The sequence below is a fragment of the Canis lupus genome, chromosome X, assembly GCF_011100685.1.
Source record: "Canis lupus familiaris isolate Mischka breed German Shepherd chromosome X, alternate assembly UU_Cfam_GSD_1.0, whole genome shotgun sequence".
Taxonomy (NCBI): Eukaryota; Metazoa; Chordata; class Mammalia; order Carnivora; family Canidae; genus Canis; species Canis lupus.
Genome location: NC_049260.1, coordinates 109,092,761 through 109,108,270, shown reverse-complemented (window position 1 = coordinate 109,108,270; position 15,510 = coordinate 109,092,761). Strand labels below are relative to the sequence as shown.

Sequence of the window (15,510 nt, the reverse complement as noted above, 5' to 3'; positions counted from 1 at the left end):
CTTCCTCTTCCTCTCCCTCTGCCCCTGCCCTCCCTTAAAAAATAAAAATAAATAAAATCAGACTGCCTAGGATGCAATCATGAATCTGCCACTTACTAGCTATGTTAGACAATTTATTTAAACTCACTAAGCCTCAGTTTCCTTGCCTAAAAAAAAAATCTTATAATGATGAAAGAAGACATAGGTGAATTGACTAATGCAATACCTGGTACTATGTAGATGTCAATTTTAGAATATTCCTCCCCTCTAATTTTAGTTTCATAGTTTCATCTCTCCTTTCACCTCAGCATGGCAATTACCTCCGGCCATCTACCCTCATACATCCCACTCCCAATTCAATAAAAAAGATGCATATTTCTGAGGCATTTACAAGATTGATATGGATCAATTTTAGATATGTATCTTAAGACCTGTGGATGAATTTCCAAATTCTACCACAGAGAAGTGATTTTACATAGTGCTAAAATGGTAGACTCAGGGACCACACTGCCTGGGTTTCTAACCTGGCTCTCTAACCTGGCTCTGTCACTATATGACCATGAACAAGTTTCTTAATCTCTCTGTGCCTCAGTTTCTTCAACCATAAAATGGAGATTAAAAACCAACTACAAGGTTCAGAAGAGACTATCATTAACAATTATATGCCAACAAATTGGGTAATCTAGAAGAAATGGTTAATTATTAGGCATATACAACTAGCCAAGATTGAATCAGGAAGAAAATGAAATATGAACAGACAAATAACAACTAGGGAGATTGAATCAGTATTCAAAAACCTCCAAACAAAATTCCAGTACCAGATGGTTTCACTGGTAAATTCTACCAAACATTTAAAGAATTAACACCAGTCCTTCTCAAACTCTTCCAAAAAACTGAGAGGAAGGAACACTCCCAAACCCATGAGGTTAGCATTACTCTGATACCAAGCCCAGATAAGGACACTACAAGAAAACTACAGACCAATATCCCTGATGAACATAGATGCAGGGGCACCTGAGTGGCTCAGTGGTTGAGTGTCTGCCTTCGGCTCAGGTCATGATCCCAGGGTTCTGGGATCAAGTCTCATATCAGGCTCCCTGCGGGGAACCTACTTCTCCCTCTGCCTATGTCTCTGCCTCTCTCTCTGTGTCTCTCATGAATATTAAATAAAATATTTTTAAAAACATGGATGCAAAAATTCTCAACAAAATAGCAAACTGAATTCAACAGCATATTAAATGGATCATACACCACGATCAAGTGGGTTTTATCCCTGGGATCCAAGGATGGTTCAACAAATGCAAATCAATATATGTGATACACATTAATAGAATGAAAAATAAAAATCATATGCTTATCTCAATAGATGCAGAAAAAGTATCTGACAAAATATAGTATCTGTTCATGATAAAAACTCTCAACAAATTGGGTGTGGAAGGAACATACCTTAACCCAATGAAGGCCATATGTGACAAGCCCACCACTAGCATCATATTCAATGATGAAAAGTTGAAAGCTTTTCCTCCAAGATCATGAACAAGACAAGGGTGCCCACTCTCATCACTCTTATTCAATATAGCACTGGCAGTCCTAGCCACAGCTTGGAAAGAAAGGAAAAAAGGCATCCAAATAAGAAAAGAAAAAGTAAACTGTCTTTATTTGCAGATGGTATGACATACAGAAAATCCTAAAGACTCAGGAAAAAAACTGAACTAATCAATGAATTCAGGGAAATACATACCAAAACCACACACAATGTGGTTGTGTGTCAGAATGTCTGTCAGAATGACTGTCATCAAAAAGACAAGAGACGACAACTGTCTGTGAGGATGTGGAGAAAAGGGAATCCTTGTGCACTGTTGATGGGAATGTAAATTGATGAAGTCACTATACCAAACAATATGGAGGATCCCCAAAACAACTAAAAATAAAACCACCATATATTCTAGCAATTTCCCTTATGGGTATATATCCAAAGGAAATGAAAACAGGCTATCAAAGAGATGTCTGCATACTCATATTTATTGCAACATTATTCACAATAGACAAGATATGGAAACAACTAAGTATCCATCAGTGGATGAATAGATAAAGAAAATGTAACATACGCAATGTATATCTATCTACCCTTTTCTTGAGACGAGAGAGAGACAGACAGACAGACACAGACAGAAATTCCATATATATATAGATATATATATAAGGAATAGATAAGAATGATTTATGACCATTTTCACTTATGTACCTATATTCATGGACATTACAACTACCATATCTGTTGATGAAAAATGTTTTTCAGGTGCCATGGGCACTCAAGATGGGTATATGAATATATATATATGAGAAAGAATGAAATCATGTCATTTGCAACAACATGGATGGCTCTTGGGGTCATATGTCAAGTGAAATAAGGCAGACAGAGAAAGACAAATACTATATGATATGACTTATATGTACAATCTTAAAAAGCCAAACTGTTAGAAACAGAGAGTAGAATGGTAGTTACCATGAGTTGGGGGGATTTGGGGAAAGGTTCATCAAAGGGTACAAACTTCCAGTTAAAAGATGGGTAAATTGTGGGAATCGAATGCACAGCATTTTGATTAAAGATAAAAATATGGTACTATATATTTGAAAGTCTCTAAGGGCGTAGGCTCCCAAAAAAGAAATGGTAATTATGTGATACAATGGAGATGTTAGCTAACACTATGGTGGTAATCATATTGCAATATATAAATGTATCAAATCAAGAAGCTGTACACCTGGGCAGCCCCAGTGGCTCAGCGGTTTGGCGCCCCGTTTAGCCCAGGGTGTGATCCTGGAGACCCAGGATCGAGTCCCACGTCAGGCTCCCTGCATGGAGCCTGCCTCTCTCTCTCTGCCTATGTCTCTGCCTCTCTGTGTGTGTGTGTGTGTGTGTGTGTTTCTCATGAATAATTAAATAAATCTTAAAAAAAGAAGCTGTACACCTTAGAGTTAAACAACGTTTTATGTCAATTATACCTCAATGAAGTTGGAAAAAAAATTAAGGCAAGAGTTGGTAAAACCACCAAACAAAACATACATGATACAGTCAGTTGTAAGGTAAGGCTTAAGTGAGTAAATACATGTGAAATGCTTAGTACCACACTAAGTGTTGGCCACTGTTACTACTTTAGAACAGGTTATGACACTTGAGTGAAGGAATAAAAGACAGTCACTGTGATTGGCTGCTTCACAGACTGGAAGCCTGTGTATGATTCACACATGGGTATCTCCCACTCAAAGGTATCCTGGGGCTAAAGCAGTCCTGCAGAACTGCAAGGATATAATTAGGGCAAAATACTACCATGAATAAAGATTGAATTTTGTGTCTAAAGATCCCAATTTGAGTGCAGTTTTGTTGTCTACCAGTTGTGCAGCCTTGTGAAACTCACTTAACTTCACTGAGTCTTAATCTATCCAACTAAAAAACGGGTGCTATCAGCCCTCTGTTACAAGCTTATTGTGAAGATCATAATAGAAATTCCAGGAAAAGGGCTTGGCAAATTATTAAGTACTATACACATAAAATGCCTTTTTATCATCAAGTCATTCCTATTGTAGTTGCTATTTTACAAATATGCATGTCCTCATCCCACTCAATTATAAAATGGGCTTTTGCCTTGGGGCTTTGTAGAACCATCTGCTTAGATCTAGAAGGTGGGGGATCTGGACCTAGGGTGGTCAGAAGTGATTGAGACTCCCAGGCCTCTGATTGAACTCGGTGCCAGTGTCCTAACAATTGCACTCACGCTTAAACTTGGGTGGTTGTGAATATAGGTAGGGTCACTAATCAACCAGGTGGCTACCCGCTGCCCAGAACCATGGGTAATTAAGTACAAGGGCCATTTTTATCCAGAGGGTTTGCTATTTCATAGCCAATTACCCAGGCAGCTTCACCCCACTTTGAACTTCGTGGGAAGTAAGGGCAGCATATGCATCTGCAGCCTCAATAGCTTCCCTGTAGCTCCTGCCATCAACCCTATTCAGCTCATTCTAAAGGAGCGGCAGCATCCACCTGCCTTTCAGTATTTAACTCCTTCATTTAGAAAGAAGCAGCAGGAAATTTGAACCAAGAGCTATTTTTATCTTTATAATAGCAAAAGCAATTTTAACACTATATACACGTTGTAATCTGCATTTCTGCAATCTGCTATATTTTAAAATATCAAAATCAAGAATGAATGTGTTCTTCTCAGACATTCATGTGCTCCCTAATGCAATTTTTTTCCTAATTAGAATGGTGCTTGGTTAAGACTAAGACATTTAATGTTCTTAAGTCCCTAGAGCAAATGGAAATTGTACTGAAGACCAGTTGTATTCAGCTTTACCAGAGAAAATGTAGCTCTATGGTATGAGCTTATTTGGAAAGAGATTTTATTATTAAAATGTGCCAATTAGGCCTATAGCATTAAAGGAGTCCAGAGGTAGAGGCTTAAGCATGTATGTGCACATCCAAAGACACACAACGACACATGCACACACACACACACACACACACACACACACACTCACACCCCAGACTGCCAGCTAGTGGTCTGTCTCTCAGCCCCCTCCCTGACTACTAAGGGGGTAATCATGCAAGGGAAGAGGGAAGGGAAGGTTGTGAAGTAAGATGTAAATGAATCTTTGCGTTCTCCATTCCTGTTGGTAGAATCGGACCCCTCCGATCATCCCTTGAGCTCCCATCACTTCTCAGTTCCTTCAACTGCTTCCCTGAAGCCCTCCCTTATACTTCAAGCAAAGAGAACCCTATCTCCCTCTCTCATCCCATTACTTGTCTCAGATAGGCCCTTCCCAGGTCCTTAGAAATGGCTTTCACAAGAAACAAGCCAACCTGCAAGAAACAGGAAGAGTAACATTCATCCTTCCCCAGTTCAAAACCCAGTTCCAGGCATCTCCTCCTTGACACCTAATGCCTACTCCCTATAGCACTGATTATCTATATGAGAATGTCTCTAACTTTGCTATGTATGCAAGTAACCAGAGGATCTTATTAAAATGCAGGATCTAATTTAATAGGACTGGCACCTGAGATTTTGTATTTTGGTTGGGCTCCCAGTTGACAAAAATGCTGCTGATCCATCGACCTGTACTTTGAGGAGTACGAGTCTATGCCACACAGTTGAACAGTTAATCCTAATCTTTTACCTCGCCATATAGGTTATCAAGCCTCTGAGACCAGGGAGCCTAGTTTATAATCCTTGTATACACCTTCACAATGCTGAGCTCATAATTGGGGCCAATTAATGCTTCTAGATTAATTGATTGATTAACTATTGTAACAAGTACTTTGAAGCCAGACAACCTGGGCTGAACTCCCAGTGCAGGTCCTTATAAGCTGTGGAAGTCTGGGCAAGTTATTTGTCCCCTCTGAACCACAATTTCCTCATCTGTAAAATAATAGGGTAACCGAAGATTATAAGAACTAATTCTGTAAATCATCTTGCACAGTGCTTGACACATAGCCGGCTCCCCATAAATATGACTTCTATGTTGTCTTGGATTTCTCAAGAAAAGAATTTGGGATGATCAAATCATTCTACAAGCGTCAGTTAAAATTTCTAAGGGAGAAAAACGAGTTGAAAAAATATGCACATATCTGAAAATGTCTGAATGCTTTTCCTTATGCCCTACTGTCTTCTGGGACTGTCTTTGATTCACTTAATGTTTTCTCTTTCTTGCATTGTCACAAGGCAGCTTTATTTTTTTATTTTTATAAATTTATTTTTTATTGGTGTTCAATTTGCCAACATATAGAATAACACCCAGTGCTCATCCGTCAAGTGCCCACCTCAGTGTCCGTCACCCAGTCACCCCCATCCCCCGCCCACCTCTCCTTTCATCACCCCTAGTTCGTTTCCCAGAGTTAGGAGTCTTTCATGTTCTGTCTCCTTTTCTGATATTTCCCACTCATTTTTTCTCCTTTCCCCTTTATTCCACAAGGCAGTTCTAGTGTATTGAAAAGATCCCTGGACTTTCTCATCAGAAGACCTAGGTTCCCAATTCTGTTATTATTACTCAAGAGATATTGAGTATGAGCCTTAACCTCTCTAACCTTCAGCTCTGGTGGGTTTTCTGGTTTTGTGGTGTGTTCCCTTTCAGGGGCATGACCAATTCTGGAGACTTCTGATTTCTTCTTCCACCATTTGCCATGCAATTTCTAGCATTTTTATTTCACTTTGTGTTGAATGGTCACTTTCCCCAAGCTTCTAGGAGTCATCCTAGTAGCACGTTAGCATACCCTACAGGGTCCTTGGCAGAGTAAGTTCTATATCATAGTAAAGTAATCTTATGTTTATAAAATTCTCGTTTATCCAACTTTATGTTTTGCTTCTCTTGGTCCAGCACCCTTAGAATCCAGTACCATATATACTTCCCCAACCCCTGTTAATCCATGGTGAATGGGTCCTGTGGCTCCTTTGTGATACACTTTTCTCCCTTAAGAGGCCTAGCATTTCCACGACTGGGTAATGTAACTTAATTTTAAGTCATGGATATGGCAGCAAGGGTGGGAGCTGGTGGTAGATTCTGAGGAGAGAGGGGTACATGTTTTCTTGCAAGGCAGAAATACTATACATACTATACTATACTATACTATACTATACTATACTATACTATACTATAACATCTTCCAGCAAAGGGAGAGTACTAAGCTTCAACAAGGAGGAGTAACTCATTTCTAAGGCATAGAGAGTTTGGGGCAATTTTGGAAGTCAAGAACTTAGAACGAATTGATCCAGATGCCTTACCCCATGCCTCAGAGTACCCGTTCTTTCCATCAGTGTCCTGACCTTGGCATAACCAACTTGCTAGGGTTGAGAATTCAACCTTACCTGGAAACCTGAGATCCTTACAGTTATGCCTTGGTCTCAATCTTCAACTTTTTCTATCTTTCAGCTGAAAGAGATGAGAATCTCTATGCTGCCAAGGATATTTGGCATTCACACTCCACCTTAAATCAGCTACTAATCCTCATTAGTGTTTCATTGTCTTTGTCAAAAGCATCTCAGAAAAAAGCCATCCAGGGGCGCCTGGGTGGCCCAGTCTGTTAAGTGTCTGATTCTTGATTTCTGCTCAGGTCATGATCTTGGGGTTGTGAGATTGAGGCGCACGTTGGTCTCATGTGCTGGGCATGGAGCCTGTTTAGGATTCTCTCTCTCTCTCTCTCCCTTTGCCCCTCCTCACCCTCCCTCTCAAAAAAAAAAAAAGCCATCCAATTCCCCAGTCCTTATAATTATTACTTCACCCAAACACTCAAATGCACAAGATATTGCTCCTGCCAGTCTTCATTTCCTCTGGTGTTACATCCCAGTTCACCACTGATAAAAATCTGAACAATTTAAGAGCTACAGGATGCCAGGAATCGATGTTATAATTCCCCCTACCACCAGTGAAAAGGTTTTCACTTGCATTTGTTGGTGGGTAATACACTTCCAAAATCCCATTTTAGAATATTCTTCCTAGAATCAAGTCTTAAGTCAGATTCTTGGGAAATATACTCTGAGACAGAATCTGAATACAGGAGTTTTGGAGAAGGAGAGTTCTTTCAGAATAACACCTCTAAGAGAACTGGGGAAGCAGGATTGGACACAGGAAGAATTTAAACCACCATGTAGTTGCAATAGAGGCTCCAGCCAATCGTACAGTGGATTATAGAGTTAGGATGGCCCCTCAAAGTTGTACTGAACTGAGGCAAGGGGACTAGGTCCCATAGTCCTATATCAAGTACCTAGATAGGAGCTGCTCTCCAGAGGAAGGGTGTAATGCTAGGTGAGGTGGTTCCCTTGAGATGAGGCCAGAGCCTGGAGAGGGACTCAGCTGTGAGTCATCAGCAGCCAGCATGCCCAGCAGTCTAAGGGAGGAGTGCCTCAGTATCGAATGGGGAATTTAGGTGGTACATGGGTTAATGGTGGTGGTGATGGGAAATTATGGCAGGGGAGTAGTAAATGTGCTGCTTACCTGAAGGGGTCTTCTCACAGTAAATGATTCCCCACTATCTTCATGCTGGCCGTGCTTCTCTTTAGAATTTGACAGATGAGGCAGGAAAGAGGATATTCAGGAAAAGTTGCAAGTCTCCTTAGGAAACTTATCACTCCTTAGAGAGCATTTCATTCATGGTGGGTGGAACACTAACACCTTTTGACATGCAATAGCAGTGAAATTTTTAAGACTTTAATCAGTTGTGAACTTTAACTGCAGCTTGTCCACTGGCTATTCCTGGTATACCTCACCAAAACAGAAGGGAACTATTACCTGGAAATAAAAGCATATCCATATGCATTATTCAGATCATGTACTAATCCAATTTTCCTTTTTTGCATCAATTCATTGTGTAATAGTGCCTGCTACATAGCATTCATTCACTCATTCATTTATTCAACAATACTGATTGCATATCTGCTATATGTCAGAAACTGTTCTAGGTGCTAGGGATACAGTAATTAACAAGGTAGATCGTCTCTGTCTTCATGGAAGGCACATCTAGAAGAGGGTTGTAGAGATAATGAATAAGGAATAAATAAGAGAATTTCAAATAGTTATGTGATATAATGATAACAAGTAATTGACTTTTTTAAAAAAGATTTTATTTATTTATTCATGAGAGACACAGAGAGAAAGGCAGAGACACAGACAGAGGGAGAAGCAGACTCTAGGCAGGAAGCCCAATGCGGAACTTGATCCCTGGGCTCCAAGATCACGCCCTGGGCCAAAGGCAGGCGCTAAACTACTGAGCCACCCAGGGATCCCATAATTGACTTTTAAAATGTGTAGAGCAGAGAGAAAAATTACTATAGATAGGGCAAAGTGGCTTTTCTGAGGAGAGGATTCTTCAGCTGAGATCCACATGATGAAAAGGAGCTAATCAAGTAAAGATCTAGAGGCAGGAGTTCATTTGAGCTGAGATCAGAGTGAGGCGAGGAAGCAGGCCATAAGAAGATCTGGGTTGAAGCAGGCAGACAGAATCACTGATATGAAGGCTCTGAGTTAGGAATGAGGTTGGCCATGTTTGAGTCAAAAAGAAGACCATTGTGGCTGGAGCTTGGTGAACAGAGAGGAAAGTCAAACAAAATGAGATTGGAGACTAGGCATGGAGCAGAATATGTAGAGCCCTGGAGGCCACAGTAAATAATTTATTCTATAACTAAGGATAATGGGCAGACAATAGTGAGGTCTGAGCAGAGGAGTAACAATCTACTGTCTGTTTTGAAAGAATTACTCTGGCAGCTGTATATAAAATAGACTCTATGAGTCAAGAATAGAAACAGGAATGCCAGTTAAAAAATTATTGCAGTAATTTGGGACACAGACGATGGTGGCTTGGACCAGGACATTGGCTGTGGAGATGATGAAAAGTGGTCAAACTCTGGACATATTTAAAAAATAAAGCCAAAAAAAAAAAGCCAAAAGATTTTGCTGAAATATTAGATGTAGGATGTGAGAGAAAGATAGAACTTGTATTAACAACACTATAGCTAGGGTCAAAAGTGTCAAGTGAGTGATTTAAAGAATACGTAGGTTGGAGGAAGAGATTACTGAGAGCCAAATCAGGAAGATTTCAGTCCTAAAAGGCAAGTGTGTGTGTGTGTGTGTGTGTGTGTGTGTAGTGAGAGAGTACAGAGTTACAGAAAGAAAGGGAGTAATTTCTCTTATTGAAGATGATCTTGTTGACAACTCATTTCTAGGATTGGCCAAAGCTAATGTTTTCTGTTTTGACTGACAGAATTGAGGACCGTCTTCACTTTGTCAAACTACTCCTGGAGGTGAGGCACACCCTTTGGTGCCTTCCAAAGTAGCAGTGATTGTTACAATGTCTCAAGCTCTTCTTAAGCAGGAGATGGCTGGATGCAGGATCTGCAAGAGGAGAATAAGAGCAAACCCAATCACAGCTGGGCTAGAAAGTCGGCCGGCTAGAGATCCTTTTGCACTTCACAGGCAGGAGGGTATACTCTGCAAGCAAAGCCAACCCACAGCTGCTGGGCTGGAGCACAATTGATTTCCTTTGTGGAACTAGCCACAGAGAAATCCTTCATGTGTGCTCCCAGACTCAGTGGCAGTTTCAAGTTGATGCGAAATAAGTGCTGACACATAACACAGAAGTGTTAGTTAGAACATTTTGGAATTTCAAAGCATCACCTGATGGGAGAGAGTGTAGGAAGCAGGAACTAACCATCTTGCCTGAGAAAATAGGGGTTGAAGAAGGGAAGAAGATTTTTACAAAGTCAGTTACACATCTTTTAACACACAGTATTATAATTTTCCTCTTTAATGCCTTTATACCCGGGCAACTGATCTGTCTTGTTCATCATCAGCAGGGTGACTGCCACATAGTAGCTGCTCAGGAAATATTGTGGATGAGAAGAGCTTCCTTCAATTTGCTATGGGATGCTGACTACTTCGTGAATCAATAAAGCCAATTAGATTGAAAGAAAGAAAGAAAAAGAAAGAAAGAAAGAAAGAAAGAAAGAAAGAAAGAAGAAAAGAAGAAAAGAAAAAAGAAAGAAAAAAAGAAAAGAAAAGAAAAGAAAAGAAAAGAAAAGAAAAGAAAAGAAAAGAAAAATACTGTGGATGAGTGAATGAACAATTGAAACTAAATCAACCTCAGCATCCCTGCCAACTGGGTCACACTGTCAACATTTGTTGTCAGCAAACGTACAATTTGAGTCCTAATTCCTAATTCCTGTGTCTGGTCCTAGGGACACGATCAGTCTATGTCTGTAGAGTTCTTCTGAAGCAGTTGGCTTTGTGGAACTAGTCAGTAAATGGAGATAGGAGACCAGCCAAATGACTGGTTTAACTGGTATTTTTTCTACTGTGCAGCCCAGTGTTTTGTCTATATTGACAAAAAAAAAGGAAGATATAAAAACAAAATAAATCGAAATGCATGCTAGTGTCTGGCAGATGTAATCACATCCCTATCCTGAGCTGTGATCATCAGCATGAACCCAAGACCAAACAGTGGTTTAAGAGGCTGTCTACAACCAGTCCTTCTAGTCCCCTCAGGAGTGGGGGTGGAGAACAGCCAGATCAGTTGTTTGATGTCGTGAATTCAAAATACCCAACTGATTGACTCAAATTTTCACTACTTATATAATCAGGGCTCTTGTATAATCAGCGTCCTCCCTCTCAGTAAGGTATCAGATTCCTTTCACCTCTCAAATGCCCCTTTCGAAAGACTACAAATATTAGACACCTGAAGTCATTCCTGTTTGGAGATTTTCTCATCTAAGCCTCTCCAACCATTCTCTGCACCTCCCCCTACCTTGGCAGCTGTGTGACCCCCAAAGGTTTTCTTTCTAATCAGGGCTGAAATTCACATGCAATTCTTGAGTAACCAAACATGGGGCTGTCTGTATTAGTGAGAGATATTTTTCCCAGCCCATCCTGATTGGATGAATTGAAGGTTTCCACAGACTTTCCCAAGTGCCAACTGCTTAAGCTAAACAATGACAGCAAATGAAACTGCATATCAAACAAAGACACATCAGGAGGAGGAACAAGATGACGCTGATGTCATGAAACCTGCTTCAACTGTGGGCCAAAGGCAAGGCACAGTGTTCATATTGCACAAGCCATAGCTAACACAAAGAAAAACAGGAGAAAACACACAAAGAGGACCTGAGATAATACCTATAGAAAAAGGAATTTAAATTGCAGATGGATTCGCTATCAGTTTGAGTCCTCTACTATAGAAGGAGACTATTTTTGCTGCTCTCCTGTTTAGTGTGTAATCTTCTGTAACAAACATGTAGTTTTAAACACTATTTTAATAAACAAAATGCATAGTAGTTTCAAGTCTAGTAGAATATTTCCGTTAAAAGTATAATAGCTGTGCCCCAGGGTAACATAACCTTAAGTGAGCTACTCAGTGTTTCCTAATGAGTGAAAGAAAATAGTTTATACCAGTAACTTCCACCTCTATTATAATACGGTTCTGTCCATCACCAGTAGCCTGAAATTATAAAGGGTAAAACATTTAACGAACTTCCTCTTTTTAAATGATGTGTATCATCTAATGCTGAGGGAGAGAAAGCTAAGACCCACCGCTTGAATGGTCCTAGAACAGCCTTAACAGCAGCTTGTTAACAATCATACGAGGGGTATTATACTCTTTCAGCAGTTGGGAAGCAATTTATTTTATTTATTCTCACCACTGTGCCTTTTTGGACCTAGACTATATTCCAGCCATCAGAAAGCTTTATCTCAGTTGGAAAACATAAATTCTTATTTTGGTTTCCAAAATTCCAACTCTTTACTAAGTTCTAAGTACCTTTAAAAAATTGAAATGCTCATGGTTGACATTTATTCTTATAGGTATAAATACATAGCTACATTCATATTTTAAAAGAACGTACGCTAAACTCACACTTTGTCAAGAGCATAATTGAAAATGAGGAGCTTTTCCCGTTAGTTTGTTTTCAACTTGCATATCCGGCTTCATGCTTGTCTCAAAAAATGTACACGAGCACATATCCAAAGAGAATGAGACTACTGTGATATACTTGAACTGTTTTTTGTTTGTTTGTTTTGTTTGTTTGTTTTTACCATTGGCCATTATTGTGTCAAAATGCTACTGGGTTTCCTCAAAGATATAGTTCTCATTTCTAGGTAACTAATAGGGATAAAAATGCTTGAATCAGAATTTATAAGGAGGGGGCACATTCTGAAATTCTTACAAGAAATTGGATAAAAGGAAACATAAAGGCAAGGTCACCAAGTGATCTATTTTCTACTGAGTGAATGTAGTATTTTTTATTCATTTCATTTTTGATGGTACAACTGTGTGGTTTCTCATTGGAGAAATACAAGTTTTGAGTACATGTTCATATATAACTTTGTTCCTGAATAATAGTAATAAATACTTGAAAGTTTATTTTTGATGACTCTATAATTATTTGTTGTGGAGAGCTAGCATGGAAGCCCTTCAATTAAAATATAGGCTGCAAAGTAGCAAAAATAATTTTAAGTTCTTATCAAAACTATCCTGGGGCACCTGGGTGGCTCAGTCGGTTAAGCATCTGCCTTTGGCTCATGTCATGATCCTGGGGTCCTGGGATGAGTCAAGGGTTGGGGTCCCTGCTCAGTGGAAGTCTGCTTCTCCCTCTGCCCCCTGCCCCCTGCTTGTGTGCACGCTCTCACGCACACTCTCTCTCTCTGAAATAAGTAAATAAAATAATTTAAAAAAACTATCCTAAGTCATTCATCAACAGATGTGTATTATTTAAATTTTTTTAATTGAAGTATAGGTGACACACAATATTACATTAGTTTCAAGTGTACAACTGTACTGATTCGATAAATTTATACATTATGTTGTGATTTCCACAACTGTAGTGGCCATTTGTCCTTATAAAGCCCTATTACAGTGCCATTCACGACATTCCCTATGCCGTGCCTTTCATTCCCATGACTTATTCATTGTATTAACTGGAAGCCTGCATCTCCCACTCCCCTTCACCCATTTTGCCCATCCTCCCTCCCCTCAGGCACTTGTAAGTTTATTCTCTGAACTTATGAGTGTGTTTAGGTATGCATTATTTTTTAAAGATTTTATTTATTTCTTTGACAGAGAGAGAGCACAAGCAGGGGGAGCAGCAGAGGGGAGCCTGATGAGGGGCTTGATCCCAGGCCCCCTGGGATCATGACCTGAGTGGAAGGCAGATGCTTAACCAACTGAACCACCCAGGCACCCTGGGTATACATTATTTTTAATATATAGTCTCCTTCCATATTTTTTAAATTTATTTTTTAAAGATTTTATGTATTTATGAGAGAGAGGCAGAAACACAGGCAGAGGGAGAAGCAGGCTCCTCACAGGGAGCCCAACACGGGACTTGATCCCTGGTCAGGGATCAAGCCCAGAGCCGAAGGCATGCGCCACCACTGAGCCACCCAGGCGTCCCTCCTTCCATATTTTAAAAATAAATCTCGATATCACTAAGATTAGCTCCTGCACTACTACTAGAAAGTCAGGAATGCAAAGATGAACTTAAAGCCCAGAAGTGCATTTGATATTTAAAGCCAATAGACGATGATTAGATAGATAGATGATAGATAGATAGATAGATAGATGATAGATAGATAGATAGATAGATAGATAGATAGATAGATAGATAGATAGACTGCACTCCTAAGGACTGGGGCTGTAAGATGAGAGTGAATCCAGGTTGTCACAGTCCCTCTGGAAAAAACTCTGACTGAGTCTATCCAAGTTTACCAAATTGACCATTTTGACTAAATTGACCAGTCAATTTCATGAAACAGCCACTTAACTCCCTCCCACCTCAAATTGACCAAAACCACCTGTTAGGGAACTTGCGGACAGTCTTATTTTCTTGCTCTTCCAAACACCAATTCCCTCCACGGCTCTACTCGCCTGTCTCCTCCAAGCGGCCCTTTACTGATGCAATTGTTTTCTAAATTGTGATTGGAGTTAGGGAATAACTATTTATTCCCCAGGACACACATTTTCCTGGGATTGAGCGAGTTACAGTAATCAACTGAGCTGATGGCTGCCTGAGTAGAGCCATTTGAGGGCCCCCGAGGAGCAGGTTAAACTCCGGAATGCGCCAAGAATCCTACTTCGGTCGAAAACTACATGAACCACTGGCGTGGCATTCAGTCCACTGCTTCGTAGCCAGCACTCTGCCTCGGAGCTAGCGGTCTCAAATGCTCAATCAGCTGTGATTTCTCTTGGGGCTAGCCAATACACCGAGCAGGTCTGGCCACCTCACGGTTCTTCAAGAAACAGCCGTCCAACGGGAAGACACTGTTCGTTTACCATTTGGTATCAATGCCTCCGTTTCGAAATACACGATGAGAAAGGAAATGCAGTTGTGCAATTTTTAATTGAGATGTGATCATTTCCATTTCAATTCTTACTACACTTATCTGCAGGCAACAATGCATCCATGAAAACTCCCAAGAGAACTTGGATCAGAGACTCACTTGCTTTTTACTCTGGGCATGAGATACCTACCATCTTCCACAAGGTGGCAGGCAGTTTACATTTTAGTGTCAGGGAGCAACAGGAAATCGCTCCGCTCTCAAATGACAGCAACCCCAGGTAGCGAGGGTGACATTTGCTTTACATTATGATACACACTAATTAATCATTAGTGATCCCAGAAGTAAGTCTGCAAAAAATGCTTTGCTATGGCTTCTCACAGCAGGGGCTTGCAATATTGATATTATTACATGCACATATGTTCAGCCAGTATACGTTGTACTCATTTAAGTTTTAAGACTTCGAGTTTTTAGGGTATTTTAATTAATATTGCCAGATTAATATTCACCTCTTATTTGGAAAGGAAAATGATGAAGCTAGTAAAACAAATATAGAAAGAAAAAGCAGTAAACAAAGCTAAAGGCAACTTTGGTAAGTTTTTGGCTGGAAGAACCTTTGTCCTCTTTTGTTGACATTTTCAACTTTTTCCCAGACCCACTTCAAAATCTCGGGGTGGGGAGGGTAAACATTCTGTAAAGAACTTTGCTGACACCACCATCGCA

The 15,510-nt window shown here is 40.1% G+C and overlaps 1 long non-coding RNA gene across 1 annotated transcript in view; it reads left to right on the top strand.

The window, feature by feature from the left end:
- Positions 1-10,468, top strand: part of LOC119868526 — a 34,991-nt gene extending 24,523 nt beyond the window's left edge. The window contains exon 3 of the long non-coding RNA XR_005386464.1: positions 9,725-10,468. This is a non-coding gene — a long non-coding RNA (uncharacterized LOC119868526). The remainder of the gene's footprint in view (positions 1-9,724) is intronic.
- Positions 10,469-15,510: the final 5,042 nt, after the last annotated feature.